Raw genomic sequence first — 18349 nt, 5'->3', positions numbered from 1 at the left:
TGGATTTGGGTCCAAATTTCCTTACTGAGTTAATGTATATTCTTAATCTTAGTTAGATTAAGAAATTCTTAAATTTAGAAATTCTTAGTTTCTGCAACTTCTGATTTGAACCAACAATTCCAGCATTTGTTTTCAAAATTCCTCTCCACTAACTAGACATTTGCCTGGTCATGTCAATTACTCAGGCTTGATATATCAGGAAAGTATTTAAAATAATAGACAAGAAGGGAGCAAAAGGAGCAAAAATGGAAGAACAACATCTGTGAGTGACTGGGCTAGAATCTAAGGTATGTGAAAGAGTACAGAATGAACTAAGACTGTAAAAGGAGGTTCATCTATCGAGGTCAGGAATTAGAAGCTATTTAGTATACCACTTTTCAACTAACAGATCAAATAAATAAGACATATGAAGATTAAATAACTCAGCCAAAGTCTGACAACTAAAGTGGCTGAACTAAAATTTAAAACTAGACTCCAAATCTAGAACATTTTCCATCATATCAGAAGTGCTTGACTATTAGGCTTAGAAGTTTGTTTTTTACTTAGTGGATACTGGAAAGGTAGTGAAAGTTTTTTGGTAGAAGCATGATAATCTTCAAACTGGAAATAATAGAAAATAGGCAATTAAAGTTCAAGAGAAGTAAGAATACAACAAGAGAACATATAATTATGTAAAATCAATGTACTTCTTGAAACCCAGATGAATTATAGAACAGGACAGTAAAACTATTTAATCAATAAAATTTTAAGTGCCTACTATGTATCAGACACTACACTAGCTCTGAAAATATAAAACTAGGTAGAAGGCATTTCCTACTTTTAAGGAGCTCACACTCTAATAGGGGAGACTATATGCAAATAACTATACAAACAAGTTAACATGGGATAAGTTGGAGATAACCAACATAATTAGCATTGGAAAAGGTGTTCTATAGAAGGTGAGATTTTAGCTGAGACTTTAAGGAAGCCAGAAAAGCAAAATGGCGGCAACTAGGAGGGATGATATTCCAGGGATAGAGTACCCCAATGCAAATGCTATAGTCAGGAGATGGAATGTCTTTTGTGAGGGACAGCAGGAGATAAGTGTCATTGGATCACATGTATAGTCAACATTGCCCTTGGAAATTTCTTATATTTTCCACAAATTTCAATGCACCAAGTATCATTGAACCACTCTAACTGGAAAAGAAAATAATATATCTTTAAAAGAAAACACCACAAATATTATAAGGCAGTTTGATCAAGATGGCTACAATACATTTGAAAGAACATTTTCTTTTACATCACAAACAGCTAAACTGAGCAAGAAAGATGAAGCAGCAATTCTTTTTAATTAGAAGAAAATAAAAGAAAGTAAAGTTTTAGCTGGAAAGAAAACTGATGGTTGGGGTGAATTGAAAATAATCAATCTTCACACTTACAGGAGGAAGTCTATGGGAGCACAGAGTGGGTCACCTAGCTGAGGCTGCCCTTATTGATAAATTCTAGCAGTCTAAATAGAACATATAGACTGTCTGAGGAAACAGGGAAGAGGAGATTCCAGGATCACTTTCAGCATGGTGATTCATTTATGCTATCAGAGACATGACTAATGTTATGAATAATATTGATATAGATGGATATATTCAAAATACTTAATAGTTTATTTAAAGCCATATTGGTCATTAAAAGGCCATGGGCCTGCTAAGATCTAATTCAAATGCCCCGCCATTGCCTCTGCCCACCTGGCTTGTTCCACAGGAAAGAAAGAGTACCAATCCCAATCTCCCTATTTAAGCTTCTGTTTACATTGTCCTACTTCACCATGTAAGTGCAGGAAGCCCATTGAATCATGGGAAATGTAGTTCTCAAGTCCCCTAAGTGTCCACAGGAAGTTTATATCATGGACCTGAATATTAAGACTCAATGAACACCAAAGAACCCCAAATTTCCACTAACACACTAATGGACTAGCAGGTTCTACTCCCTCATCTCATGCTCACTGAGGCAGCTACATAATGCAAGGGATAAAAAGCTGGGCTTAGAGTCATAAAGACATGACTACAAATCCAGCCTCAGACACTTTATAGTGGTATGACCTCAGATAAGTCACTTAACCATTCCCTGACACAGTTCCCTGATCTGTAAAATAGAAATATAATATCACCTATTTCACAGGGTTGTTAAGGGGACAAGATTAGATATTTGCAAAGGACTTTTCAAATCTATAGGTCTAAATAAATGTTTCCTTTAATTTAAAAAGAATATACTTATTGAGTAGAAAAGAATGATGATATCTTCTGAAATATTTAAATTGTTCTCTGTGTTTGTATGTCTGAGTCTCATTGCTGGATCCACAAATCAAATGCACATATATTATCACTTCATTGGGAAAATCCTATAAAAATTCAGAGCTGGAAGGAACCTTTCATATAATGTAGCTCAACCAATCTTTGAACAGAAAGTCCCTTTGTAGTAGTTTTACTCTCAAATATTCTGGATAAAGACCTTTTGTGAATGAGAAAACACAATTACTCAAAGCAATACACCACTTTTGAATAGTATTGATTATCAGTGATTTTTTTTCCCTTTACATTGACCTAAAATCTCTTACTGAAATTTCTCTATTACATCTCATTCTATCTACTGGGAATAAGAGAAACAAGTTTAATCTTTCATTAATATAAAACTCCTTCAAGTTCTTGAAATAGACTATCAAAGCCATGTTACCTTTAACCAACCTTCATAGGGCATGATTTTGAGCCTTTCACTTTCTTTTCTTCTTCTCCAGTGTGTTACAGTTTGGCCTAAAATTAGTCTTAGAACTGAAAATAAGACATATGAAATTAGACCTCTTTGGAATGGGATACTGCTATTATTTTTAGTCTACTAAATAATGGGTCCATCAATGCAGCTAAGAATTATATTAAATGTTTTGAATATGGTGCTACACTGTTACTTTTGTTAATCTTATACTCAAAAGAAAAAAATTTTTAACAAATTCTAATGGAGCCTCCCATTCTCCCAACTCCTACTAATGAAATTACTTCCACATTGTAGGGACGAGGAATGCAGAGCCTCTACAATTTGGAAAACCCATGTAAATTTTTTTTAATCCTGTTTGTACCAGAGAAGAAGTTTGAAGGATTTTTTTTCTTTTTTCTTTTATGGGGTATTTAGGGTTTATTATAAAATTTCAGTTAAGTATTTGGTCATAGGCTATATGTAGGTCAATGTTAACATTTCTAGTCTTTGTATATCATCTGCTAGCTTTTGCATTCTTTTTGCAAACTTTAACTTTTTTAACTTTAAAAATGAAATTGAGCATATTTACAGTATTAACATAAAATATATGGATATCATGCAATACTATCCATATATTTTATACATTTCTGAGTTTCTAAACCTTTTCTCTGCCATCTATTGACCTTTACCTGTCATCTGCAGCTTCCACAAAATTTCCCCCAAATTACTATTTAATTTCTTATGCCAACCTGTGATACATCAAAACTATGATGAGGAAAGTTGAGATGTGGAAGGAATACCTATAATTATTTTAACCCAAGTGCATTATGTTGTTCCATTTCCCATGAAGTCTAATATTATTGGACTTACCCAAACACAGCAACATTTCTATCACAGAAAGAATTATTTGTCTTTCCAATGTTTATGATATCTTCAGATCTAGGAGGTGAGGATTGGAATAGGAAGAAAGAAAATGCCATCCATCTATGCATTCACTGATAAAATTATTGAAGAGATCAGGGTGAAGGATCACTTCCTGGGCAATCTTCTAAAAACCTAGATCTAGGAGTAAAACAAAGATTACAATGGACTTTGAAATCATAATTGAAAAGGGAGGTTGCTTTAGTTTGTAGATGCAAAGATGTAGAGGTAATATGATATTGCTATTTAAATATTTAGAATACTATCCTATAGGAAAAATAGATTTATTCAATGCAGTCACAAAGTAAAGGACAATTGAGTTTCTAGGAAATGATGTTTTATTTCAGTGTAAATAAAAACTACCTAATGATGAAAGATATACAAGAGTAGAATAAGATTCTGTTGAGATGATTCTTGTTGCAAATTAAATTATGTAAATTATAACTTTAATAAAACCACTCAGATTTTATGATTTATGAACATCAACTGAACATGTTAGCATTATTTGTATAACTCTTGGGAAATAAAACATAAAATTGTTAAATAATAGTATAAAACTTATAAGCGGCAAATCTCAAAGTGGAAAGAGATATTGGAGGCCATCTAGTTAGATGGTTAACTGAGCAAGAATTCCCTCAACAAGACCCCTGGTAATTAGGAAATCCTATACTGCTTTTGCTTAAGGACACAAATTTTACCAGTCTGCTTTTAGTGTAGGTAAGTGGCTCATTGAATAGAGCAAAAAATTTGGATCTGCAAAGACCTGAGTTTGAATACTGTCTCAAACACTGAGACCCTGGGCAAGCCACTTAACTTCTTAGTCTCAATTTTCTCACTTGTAAAATGAGAATAATAATAGGATGCATTTCAGAGAGGTTTTTTTTTGAGGTTCAACTGATTTAAAGTATGCAAAGCACTCTGCAAACCTTAAAGTACTATATAAATGCTAGTACTGATTTTAGGAAGGTTTATTTATTTATTTATTTATTTATTTCAAAAGTGAAAAATATCTTTCTTTACAAATCCTACCCAGTGCTCATAATTCTACCCTTTTGGGGCAAGCCAAAGAAGTCTAAACTTTTCATCATGTTTCTACCTGATAGTCCTTCCTATACTTACATAGGAAGTATATATATACATATATATGGACATCTAGCATGTCCTTCTCAATCGTATGTTCTTTAGACTAAATAGTTTCAGTTGCTTCACTGAATCCTCATATTGCAGAATCCTAAGTCATTTAATCACTTTAGCTGTCCTCCCCTAGGAATATTGACAATATTGATATTAATGTCATGTTGCACCCAGAACAGAACAGCGCACTTAAGATGTGGTCTGGTACTAAATGTGGTCTGCCCAGGCCATAGCACAATGATGCTAACATTTTCTTACTCCTGAGCATTAGGCCTCTTGGCACAGAAGGCTAGAAAGTAGTATGACATAGTGTTTGAGGGATAGACTTGGAGTCAAAAAAATCTGTCTTCAAGTCTTATTTCTGTCATTTGCCAGTGGTGATCATGAACAAGCTCCAACCTCCCAGTGATTCAGTCAATTTATAGAAGAGTTTTGATGGGAATTTGGGCATCAGGAACTTTGCAGGATGAGGAAATCACAAATATGAATTACCCCTACCTTCCCTGCAAGAAAATTATTGCAATATCGTTTGGCTGTTACATTAATCTAATGAGTCTTATTGAGCTTATTATGCAGCAGGAAAAAAAATTTAAAAAAATGATCTATTCAATTACTCTACTGAAACTAAATTCATCATTTATCCTCCTAACCACCCTACTGTTGCCACTGTTGATTTCATGTCTGTAACATCTTTCCAATTCCACTACCCTACTTCTCTCCTCTGACACTACTACCACTCTGGTGCATTTCCTTGTCACTTCACACCTGGACTATTGTCACAGCTAATGAATCATCTGTCTGTCTCATCTTCTCCCCCTTCAATTTATCTTCCATTCACTGAGCAAAATAATTTTCCTAAAGTGCGTGTTTGACTATGTCCTCCCCTTCCCCAACTCAACAAACTCCAGTGTGTCCCTTTCATCTCCAGGATCAAATAAAAATCTTTATTAAGCATTCAAAGCCCTTCATATCCTACACTCCTCCTATCTTCGCAGTCTTCTTACCTCTTACTCCCTGCCAAATATTTTTTAATCCAATGACACTGGTCACAAATAAAATGCTCCATCTCCTAGGTTCAGATATTTTCTTTGGCTGTCCCTAATGCCTTGAATGCTCTCCCTTCTCATTTCTACACATTGTCTTCCTTTAAGTAATAACTAAAATCCCATCTTCTATAAGGGTCAGCAACCTTTTTGGCCATGAGAGCCATAAATGCCTGTGGAAGAAGGAGGATGGAGGAGGAAGGCCCTGGAATATGGGGCAGGGGCTGAAGGGCCCTCTGGGGCACATCCTGGGACTCTGCCTGGACTGGCCAGTCAGGAGGTGGAGCCAGATATGGCTCGAGAGCCATATGTTGCCCACCCCTGTTCTATAAGGAGCCTTTTCCACCCCCTTAAAATCGAGAGACTTCCTTTTTAAGTTATTTCCTATTAATCTGTATATATCTCGTGTGTGCATATTTGTTTGTTTGTTTGTCTTTCCCATTATATTGTGAGCTTCTTGAGGGTGGGGACTATCTTTTACCTCTTATTGTTTCCCCAGAGCTTAACAGAGTGCCAGAGTATACAAGGTACTCAATGAATGTTTATTGACTGACTAACCTTGAATTATTGGGGTTACTTTCTTTTTAATACACATGTAAGACTTGCAACATGGAAAATGGCAGGGTGGAATTCCAGCAAGATACAGGGTCAAGCATCACCCAGAATTCCAGGAGACCCCCCCCCCAGAGAACTCTGGGTGAGGGAACAGTTTGAAAGCAGTTAGACACTTGATTCCTGGGGGTTGAAGTGAGCAGGTCACTCTGCTTGCTGTTGCCAGTTTTGGGATTGCTTTGGAGGCCATTTGGGGAAAAAGCCATTTTGGTTCTGCACAGCAGTTTGTCTGTTTAGCTGAACTAGACCTTTCCAGCAACAGCACAATTGTTATTGAGTTATTTAGATATTAAAAGTGATAAGTATAGGCTTTGAGGGCAAGCTAGTTAAAAAGTCTACCACTCCCTCCTTGGGGGGGAGGGACAGTATCTACCTAACAGTTCAGGGCTTCCCAGATCTTATCCAAATCCTTGAAACCCCTTCCTTCAGTTCCCCTTCCTCTTTTATCAGTAAAAACTTCATCTTTTTGGAGCAGTGCCTATTTATTATTCTGGGAATACTTACATACAACTTCAGCTAAGTTTCCTTCAGCTTTGTCCAGCCCAGACAAGTTAGATTCATCTGTCCCTGATAACTACAAGACATCAAGGTTCTCCTATTGGCCCTTAGTCAAACCCATGGGGAATATAAATTGAGAAAGTGAACATCATTAGAGATTTGCCTTGCTGAGCCTTGCCAGGAGACATCAGTCCTGCCTCCATTTCCAACTGATTTCCAACTGTTCCCTCACCGAGAGTTCTCGGGGGGGGGGGGGTTCCCCTGGAAATCTGGGTGAGGCTTGACCCTGTATCTTGCAGGAATTCCACCCTGCCATTTTCTACTTTGCAGACTTTACACTTAAAGATATCGATTTTCATTTAATTCATTCATTATTTTTGCCTGTCATGATATTTTGGGGGATCTTGTCATTAGAAGTATTGTATGATCTTCAAGGACATGGATTACAATTATCTTTCTCTGTACATCCTTCTCCTTTAACATCCTCCATTTAATCTCTGCCTTAACACAGTATAATACAGGTAGAAGTCACCCACAAATACTTAACCCTTTTCCAGAGGTATTTTTATACATGAAATTCTCATTTTCCTCATCAATTTTTTTTCCAAAATATAATGCAAAGCAGTTAACAAATTACTCATAATCAAATATTTGGCACAAAAATCATGTTTTCACTTCACAAAAAATATATTTTTTAATTTGACTATAAAATAAAAAGAATAATGTACAGTTGAGGAGCTATTTTCCAATATCCAAATAAGGGTATATCTCTTGTCAGTATTTTTTTCTTTTTCATAAAAACACTTTAAAATATAAATAAGTAATATATTGTTGTTATTCATTTTTACTCGTGTCCCACTCTTCATGACCCCATTTTAGAGTTTTCTTGGCAAAGAAAAGAATGGTTCGTCATTTCTTCTCCCACCTCATTTTCAGATGAGGAAATTGAGGCAAATGGGGTTAAGTGACTTGGCCAGGATCACACAGTCAGTATCTGAGTAGGGATTGGAATTTAGGAAGATAAGTATTCTTGACTTCAGGCAATGTATCTCCTTCACTGTTTAGCTGATCCTAAGTAATATCATAGGAGACATAAATGATGTGGAAAACCATTGCCTTAAAGTATCATAAGAAAGAAAATGATATAGATAACCCATTGCCTGGGAACTATCTTGAAATAAAAGAATTAGCTTCATATGAAAAGTATACCAACTAATGTTAATTTTTTTCATTATTTCGGCTAAATTGTATCACAAAATTCTAGAAAACAATAACAACAAGAATGATACAATCTTCAGAAAGTACTTAAAAGAATGAAACAAAAAAGTGTTAGAAAATTTTAAAGCATTAAATGTCCCAAAGTTGGTTTTATAGAGAGAAAAATTAGATTAAGATGCTATAGACATAGAAATATTGAATCTAGAAAGGACCTTAGAAAATAACTAGTCAATTCTTTTTTATTTTAAGATAAGAAAATAAAGATTTCTCTAAGAGGTAGCAGCACTGGTTCTGAAATCTATGTTTCCTGACACCTTACTATGTGTTCTTTCTACTAAAGTAGTTTCCTATCCACTAAGACAATTTCCTGCTATAGTTTAAATAAAGTTTGCTTGTTTTTTTTCCAAATAAGCTAAAGCAAAAAGGGAAATTCTATAAGCTTGTATTAATAATTATTTAATAGATTATATCAAAAAATGTCTATAGAAATATTTGAGCCATTGAAATATTTATTTTGTTGTAACATGGTTGAATTAGTTTGGGGTGCCTTTTAGAAGCTGAATAATTTATTTTTGACTCAACAGGCTAAAATGTGTCAGTACAGCCACTAGAGGGTTCTATCTGTGTGAGTGTGTGTATTGTATTGGTAGCTATGTGGTGCTATAGACAATGAAAGACCTGATCTGATTTCAAATCTGCCCTATCATGCTTACTAGCTGTGTGACTGGGCAAATCAATTAACCTTATTTGCCTTTGTTGACAAGAAAATCCTAAAAGGGGTCACACAGTATTGAGTGTGACTGAAAACATTTGTGTGTCTACATAGTTGGAAATAAAATTATACCTTCAATATGAATAAGTGATATTAAATTTAATCATTTGTTCTACAAAAAGCATAATTTTAAAATAATTTAAATACCAGATAAATTGTACTTGGAGCAAGAGTTAAAGGAAAATATGATTAGGAAAAGGGGCAACATTGCGTAGTATTTAAAAACAGACCTTGGAATCAGGAAAACCTAGTTCCATTTCTGATACATCCTATCTGTGTAATCCTAGGCAATTCATCTAACTTCTAAATACCCTAGGCAAGTGATAGCAAACCTATGGCATGAGTGCAAAAGATGGCACACAGAGTGCTCTCTGTGGGCACTCAGTCACCCTCCCCACCCCTATCTCCAGAGTCCCTTACTAGAAAGGAAGAGGGGCTCTGGCAGATCTGTTCCCTCCCCTTCTCCATCGCCATCTACACCTTTGCCCAGAAACCCAATGGGAGTGCACAGAGGATAAGGTGGGCAGCTCACAAGCAGCAAAGCTGGAAGGGAGTAGAGTGCTCAGGCCACTCCTCTCCCCCTGTTTACACTTGCTGAGGACATTCCTTACTTCCCACCACCCCTCTACCCAGCAGTTCAATGGGAGCCCTCCTTCCCTCCCCTGTGTGGGATGGGAGATGGGGCACACCCAACTTGCAGTGGGGGGGAGGAGACCAACATGTGGTCACTGTGAGGGGTAATGGAACTTGGTCTGGGGAGTGGGGTCCAGAACTCTGTCTCTAAATGGTTGGCCTTCACTGCCTTAGACAATTCTTTAAAATTCTAAGTTAAAGGAGAGTTACCAGGGGAATTTTCTCATTATGAATTTCCATGCAAAAATAAGTTCCAGGTCCAAAACAAAACAAATCATTAATAATTAATAAATAGATTAAAAAGCCTATAAATGGACAAATAGATGAATAAATAAGTGAATAAGTATAAATGAATGAATAATTTAGACATTTATATAGCTTGAAAACAAAAAATGTCCGATTTGGTTATTCAACTTTCATTTACTAATTTTTTTTTTTGTAAATTTACTAAGTACGACAGAATGTCCAACATATCTGTCAATTAATTGATCTTTAAATAAATCTAAATACGATTCTAACTTTTGCTTGCTTTTATATAGCTAAGCATATAGCTTCCCTGGTTTCCTTCAACACTCAATTTAAATCCTACCTTATTGAAATAGAAAGTTTTTCTTGTGTCCATGCTTGCCTTCATTCCACCAACCCCCACCTCTTTTTGAGATTATCCACCATCTGAGTTGTCTGTATTTTCTGTCTCCACTGTTTTGTTGCATTTTGTCTCTTCCAAAAGAACATCTATCAATCAAGGAGTATCTTTTAATTTCCTTTTTATATGTTGTATTTAATACAATGTAACATAAGGACTAAATATTGACTCACTGACTACTTTTTAAGGCGTAAAAAAGAAAATGTAAATGGCTCTTGCCGCTATCTAATTACCTGTCAAATTTCCAGTAAGAAAGAGAGTTCCTTTATTTCTCAATGCTGATGCTTGCTCAATCCACTCATTTTTGTAAAGTACTTAATAAGCTCCCTTCTCTCTCTGTCAGCTTTCATTCTCATGTATGGTTGTTGTTTTTTTTCTCCATGATTTAAACAGAAGTCCCTCTTCATGATCATTTCATGGTTCTCTAATGTAGAAAGAACTTCCCTGAAGTTATTATAAATATGCAGTCGTTCCTATTCCTATAATTCTAAATTCCAACTGAAGAAACTAACCACACTTTTTGTATCATGTCTACAGTGTGAAACTAAATTCTGTACTCTGCTTCCCATCAATGTATGCTAAATGTTCCTTTTACATTGTCAGGTATATATATATATATATATATACACACACATACTTATAGGCCACAATTAACATATGCTACTTAGTCAAGAATAGCATGTTTGCAAGGAAGTTTGATCTTAAATATAGCAACTATATTTGATTAGAATCATCTACTAACTGACTGAAAACTGTAGATTTATAAAGTGACTAGTAGGTGCCAGGCACTGTGCTAAGTGCCTTACAAATAGTATCTCTTTTAATCCTCACAACAACCTTCTGGTATACGTGCTACTATTATGCCCAATTAAACTTGAGGAATTTGATGGAATAGATGAAAATAGAAAATTGACTTAGAGTCACACAGTCAATGAGCATCTTCTTTTAAGTCAGTCTTCTAGAATCGAGGCCCAGTTCTCATCCACTAGGCCACCCAGCTGCCCAGCATCAAAGCAACAACAAAAACAAATAAATAAAGCAGAATAGGACCATGCACTGAAAGATTTCCCATGTAATTTATATTTAAGTGTAAAGACTTTGCAAGGAGCCATTTTGGGCCAAGCTTGAATGCCAGTTTCCCAAAAGGTTTAACAGATGAAAGTGGGAAGAATAGGAAGTGATGGTGAATCCTCCTATCCAAATGATAAGTTAGCTTTACTTAACAACTGTGGATGGAATAGCTGCAACCTATGACCTGAGTAGAATAAACAGTTCACTTGTTCCCACCAAAGATCTCTAGCTAATGAGGAAGAAAACTGCTTTCCCTCAATTAGTAACTTAATTGAATTAATTGATTATCGATAATTGATAAGTGATGATTGAACTTAATTGATTAACTTTGAGCTCTCTGTCTGACTGTGATAGATTTGGATTCACTCAAAGCATTTCTAAATACAAAGTTTCCTTCACCAGTAGCCAGGTGAGTTTCCAACTGCTCTCCTCTCTGGAACTTTGAGAACAGGTCAGAAATGGCTTCCTTATATAAACCGGTTTAATGATGACAAGTAAAGGAGAAGGGAAGGTAGGGTTAAATAAACAAGGAAAGTGGGACTGGGATAAACCCTAAATCTAATATAAATTATCGATTGGCTGATAAATCTTCAAAGTAATCAATTTGTATCTTGAAGCTTAGATGGCCCAAATAATTGACCAGACTGGAGTGGAGGCCTGACCTCTTGTTTGAAATTTGACTCTGCTGACGATGGTTTGGTTTGTGACTGATTCTTCTTGTTGTTTATAATGTTAGTAGATTGAAGCTGATGGTAGATATAATTGGATGATTGAAGATAAATGATGGTATACACAGTAATCCTTGAATAGCTTTGCACCTAGCCCAGCTAAGAAAACCTCCTCCCTTGCCCAAATATCTCAGGACTGAGAACAGGAAGATCTCAGCTCTGCAGCTTTTATAGGTTGGTTTCAACTGACTTTCTGCCTCATGCCAGGTGCATGCCCTCAGCAAATTCTGTGTTCCAACCATGTAACTGGCATTCAAGCTTGTCCCAAAATGGCTCCTTGCAAAGTCTTTACAAAGTAGACAGGAAAAAAAAAGCTGCACCAAATACTTCCAATCAAAATGTGCTCAAGTTACTCTGCAGCCACACAAAAGCTAATATTTCCTCATATTAAACATGAAGAAACTGAGTATCTAAAAAACTAAATAATTTTGCCCATGGCCAGAGAGCTTACATGGAAATGCTTTGACCAAAATGCAGTATGAGTTTTCTGACTATGAGTGCAGTGCCGTTTCCTTAATACTATGATATTTTTTCCTCTGATCTGTAATTTCTTTGGTATAGGAAATGCATGGTGAGGAAACTTCTCCTACCAATGCAGAAAAGCCACTGTTCAACAACTAGGAGTTTTAGAAAGTTGCCAGGGGTACTTGCCCATGATCTTTGGTTGGTTGTTATTGTACTCAAAGAGGACCAAAATGACATTACTAAAATGGGAACAATGTCCAGTGGGTCTGACTGTTGTGTAGTTAGAATGTTCTACCCCAGGACTATGTTCTCCAGAATTCCTTTAGTATTACTTAGCATCCTTTTCCTTTTATCCACCTAGTGTCCTTGTGTGTTTGTATATAGTTGTGGGTAACCCCACCTTCTCTCTCTTCTCCTGTGTGTGAGGTCAGGGAACTTTCTTTTTCATTACTGAGGCTGCTAATTTTCCTTTTGCTTCAAGTTATTATAAATAAATATTATTAAATATAATACTTGGGGTATCTGGATATTAATTTTTAATCTTACCATGTGATTAATCAGAACAATATAAGTTCTGAAGACTCTAACGTGGGTCAGACACAAATAGCCCATAAGAACACTGGGGATGGCATGTCTCTCAATTTGTGCATCTCATGTTTCTTTTGAGTTACCGCAATTTTACTTTGCTCACAGAGTGCAGAACTTTCTTTGATTTGGACACACCATGCTGGATGATCCTGTGCCAGTGTCTCCTAATTCTCACAAATAATACCAGAGATCTTCAGAGAGACCATGAGAGCCTCTTTGTATTGCTTCTTCTGACCTCCATTTGACTTGTGCAAGTTCTCTACAAAACAGTCTTTTAAGTAAATGCATCTTTCGTCTTCAAACAACATGGCCAGTTCATAAAACAGAGTTTGAATGTGTGTCAATCCAGTCTGTGAAACTATCTCTGGGTACATGTAAAACCTAGTAGAATTGAGCATTGGTTACGGGAGTATGGGGTTGGGGTAGAGGGAAAGAACATGAATCATGTAACCATGGGAAAATATTCTAAATAAAATTCTTAAAAAAAACAAGTATCTCTGGGGGCAGCTAGGTAGATCAGTGCATTGAGTGCACATTCATCTGCAAACTAAAAGTCGAGCACCAACTCTCCCTCCACTTTAGTCTTGGCTTTAGCCTTTTCAAGTTAAGTAATTTATTGCTATTGCATAGCTGAACTCAATGTCATTTTCATCCTCATCACAGACATCCAACAAGTCACTGAAAGCATCATGCTAAGAAGCATGGGAGTTAGCACACAGTCCTGCTTCAATCCACTGGTTACTAGGAAAGCATGAAAGAATCATTCATTATCTAGAACCAGTTCAAACAAGCCTCATGGAGCTATAATATGACACTAATGATCTCTGGCCAGCCAAATTTTGCCATGATTTTCCATAAATCTTCATGACTGACAGTACTAAAGGCTTTGGTCAGATTGATAAGTGTGTACAAATCTCTGTTCTGCTGTTGGTATTTCTCCTGGAGTTGTTGGGCAGAAAAACCCCATATCAGGTGTTCCTTGACATTTTCTGAAGCCACACTGGCTCTCAGGTAGATGACCATTTCCAGGTCAGCCAATTAAGGAGGACATTGGCAAGAAGCTTGCCAGTAACTTATTTGTTGTCTTATTTGACAAAGACTCCCTATTATTGCCACAGAACAATATTCCTTTTCTTTTATAAAGATGGAACATGGAGACAGCCTTGATCTCCTGGGGGATCACCTTTTTCCATAACGTCTGAAAGATTTCAGGCAAGTTTTTATGAGCAGTGGACCCCTTACCTTATCTATCAGCATTTGCCATCCAAGAGAAGCCTAATAGTATTCAAAATCTCTTCTTCAACTGGAGGTTCAGCTAGAGAAGTATTGATTTCAACCTGGGGTATATGATCAGTGTCTTCAGCATTGGTTGATGATGGTCTGTTGAGAACACTATGGAAATGAGTCCATTCCCCCCAAAATCATATGATCACTGTGATTCCATTAGCACTAAGATGTTAGTTGCAGTGTAAGTTTTTGGCCCATAAATAGCCTTCACAGCCTCATAGAAGCACTTTGGGATGTTATTATCAACTTAAAACTGAATTTCATCTATGTTTTTACTGAACCTCAAATCCTGCATCTCCAAGCTTCAATTGTACTTTACTTTTGATGGAGTTAAATGCAGCCTTCTTAAAGATAGACAAATTATCCTGCTGGTAAACCCTTTGGAGCTCTTGTTCTTCATTTCATAGCTTCTGAATTTCCCCAGCATTTTCATCAAACCAGTTCTGTTTTATGTGAGTATTCTGGCCCAAATGAGTAAATGTGATGCTATACATTAAATCTCTGAAACCTGCTCACTCCTTTTCTGCTCCACTGTTGTCAACTATATATTGACTCAACTTTTCCTCCAAGTAAGCAACAAACTATTTGCCCATGGAGAAGTGCCTTGGGGCCATAGCTTTTGTTGAATGAGAGTGTTTATCTTGGAGAGAATGTCTATGATTGAGACTAGCACTCTGTGCTATAAATTACCTTTGTCACCCTCACATCCTTTCTCTTTTCCTTGCAATGATATGGTCATTGCTGTGAGAATACATCCATGAAATTTTATTTCACTTAGGTAAATGGATTACAGTTGTTGGTGATGAGGTCATGAGGTATGCAAGTCCTCAGTAGTAGGTGACCAACGCTATTGCTCTTTTCAACTCCATTCTTCCAACGGATTCTCTGACATATCTGATAGTTTTTGCATACTCTTGTATGAGATCCTGAAGTATGTTTGTCCTCTTTGGGCACACTGATGATGAGAGTTTACAGCTCTTAATAATTTTTTTCTTTAATCTCATCAGGATGTGTCATTGTGTGAACATATACATTGATGATGGTGACATGGTCCTTTCCAGAAAGTGCAGTCACAAGGCCATCATTCACTCCTTTTGGGAGGCATGCGAGCTTACTGACTAGATAAGATTTGATTGTGAAGCCTAGACTAGCTTCATGAGCCCTAAGTGAAGGTAACTACTACAGAAAAATGTATATCCAGTTCCACTTTCAGTAAGCTGACTTTTATTTGCCAGCCTCATTTGGCTCATGCTATTTGGATGCCATACTTATTGAGTTCTCTCAGAAGAGCTGTTCATTTTTCAGGTATATTGGATTTCATGTTATTTCATGTTATCCATAAGTGTGCATTCATTCCATGTACCAATTCAACTTCACAAGAGTTTTTGCATATATATATTTTTAATATTTTGACTGCAAGTTAGGATCCCCACCCACCATGGTAAACAAACCAGGATTAAATCAGAAGAAGTAGATGACAATTTTAGGGCACCTTTTCTAGCCCTTTTCTCATGCCTGGAGAGTCCTTAAAAAAAGGCTGCCCAGGCAAATAAACATAGGGTGCTTCCAAATCCTATTGTTGCTTCTTCAGTCCAGTGATAAGATGACCCTATTCCCTGTGCTGCTTTTATGCAGAATTGTGACTACAGCTCCTAGTATGTCCACACCTGCGATTTCATCACTTTCCTGTCACCACAGGACTTCGAGATAGGAGCAGAAAAATAAAATGAGACAGTAAAATAATAAAATGTAAAGTAGTATAGATGGTATATTTTGACTGTAATGCAGAGTTGCACAAAGCCATTGGCATCACACTCTCTTCCAGAGTCATCAGAGTCTAGTGGCAAGACAAAATCAAGACAATTGATATTAGTTCAGAATGTAATGGATGACCTAGATATCTTTGATATCTAACAAAGCTCTAAGCAACTCCACACCACCTGCTTCTACCACCTTCACAGCCTGTTGGAATAAATTGTTATCAGCCAACAATTCTACAGATGTCTTCACTTGGTTGGATAGACACCCCCCTCCCCAATTCATCAATGAGTCTGATGCCTATTGGTTACCCTCAACCTAGTTAGGCCTGTCTGCTGAGACAGTTTTACAGAGATGTGACTTCTGCACATGCTATTAATTTCTTGGAGCCACAGGTGAGAACTGGGTGAAAGATGGACGCCAAAGGAGGAAAACAGCCCTGAAAAAAGGGCTCAGTAAGCCCTCATAGAAACAGATGTACTAGTATTCCCTGAACTTTCTGTACACCTTTCATGGTCATGCAACTAATGTGTCGGAACAAGGATCTGAATCCAGGTTTTCCTGACTCTTGGACTATAAAGCCATTATGCTGTGTTTAATCTGTTTATCTACATCAATACTTAGTTATAGATATAAATATAGATATATAGATATTAACTTATGATATGCACATGAATGTGTATGTAGACATACATACACATACAAATATATAGGTAAATGACCTATTATATACTTGGTATGGGGAAGAAATTCCCTTCACCATTTCAGATTGCAATTGAATAGAAATTATCATTTTAAAATTTATCTAATGCACTGCTAGGTTTGGTGAATTGTTTGGGATCATACATCCAGTAGTAGAGAAGATATTTGAACCTAGATCTTCCTGACCCCAAAGAATAACTCTATCCTGGCTCTGTGTGTGTGTGTGCATGTGTGCATGTGTGCGTGTGTGTGTATGTGTGTGTGTGTGTGTGTGTGTGAGAGAGAGAGAGAGAGAGAGAGAGAGAGAGAGAGAGAGAGAGAGAAGAAAGACAGAGAGAATAGACTGAATACAGATACAAGGCAACAGTCTGTTGAAATCAGGAAACTTAATCACGTCAGGTAGCCAATAAGATGATGATGATGGGACATGAGTTGTGGAAGGAAGTAATTATAATTCAGGGAAGTAATAGGAGCTAAAATGGTAATTAATAAATCAATGATAAAGAGTGGCAGGAAGACTTCTGTGACAAGACTTTTAAATCTAAGTCCTAGTTTCCCAGACCAAATTGTTTCCTTTAATTTCATCGAAACAACTGAAATTCAAAGACTAATTAGAAACTGCTGAGATGAAACAGTTTGAAAGAAAAAGCATGAAAACAGACTCTCCCGTGAGCTCACTGGCTCAGCCTAATTATGGCTGGAAAGAAATGCCATGTGAAGAAGGTTAAATCACTTTTGATTTCACCCTATTTACTTGTATCTTAGAAAGGGGATTTTTTAAATGACAAAAATATTAGAAATTTTTAATAATGAAAAAATTTTATTCTTATAAATTTAAGTTACAGGTGAATATTTCATCTGTTTTCTACATTAAATTACATTGTTTAATCATATGTCACTCCTTTGATTATTCTCTATGAAATGTTCGAACACACAATTAGGTTTTCCTGTTCCTTCCATTTTAACTATTTAATTTCAGGTATCTATACCTTTGTTAGAATTTGGCAGTCTTCTCCTCAGGCTGAAAAAGCATTTTTTGTTCTTTTATATGTTCTGTCTTAATTCTTAGAACTTGAGAATTGGATCACTTTCCTCTTAGATCGAATAAATTTATTCTACTCCAATAGAAAAGACTTTTCCTCCAATATTAGTGAGCCTGATTAAGAAACTTCTTCACTTTTCAAAAGTGGTATTACCACAAGAATATACTTTAATTTGGGAATCTTCAATTATTTGGAAAATGAATGTTAATTTTTATTAAAAGCTATATTTTTGCAGAAGAACACACATGTACTCTTCTATACTGGTATTGGTGTTAATTTATTTACTTAATTACTCTTAATAACTCAATATCTCACTCAGCTGAATAAGCTCTGCAAACTTTAGTAGCTTATTTACAATATTTGTTCTATTTAGAGAAATAGTAAATATCCAAACAGACACCCACATCTCCAGACAAAATCTGTAGTTTTAATTAGTTTACTTTATGGTCATAATAATCAAATCTATTATTAGAATTTTTTCAACTAGCTTATGGGAAAGACTTTAT

The sequence above is a fragment of the Gracilinanus agilis genome, chromosome 1 (assembly GCF_016433145.1).
Source record: "Gracilinanus agilis isolate LMUSP501 chromosome 1, AgileGrace, whole genome shotgun sequence".
Taxonomy (NCBI): Eukaryota; Metazoa; Chordata; class Mammalia; order Didelphimorphia; family Didelphidae; genus Gracilinanus; species Gracilinanus agilis.
Note: the sequence above shows the minus strand (reverse complement) of the source record.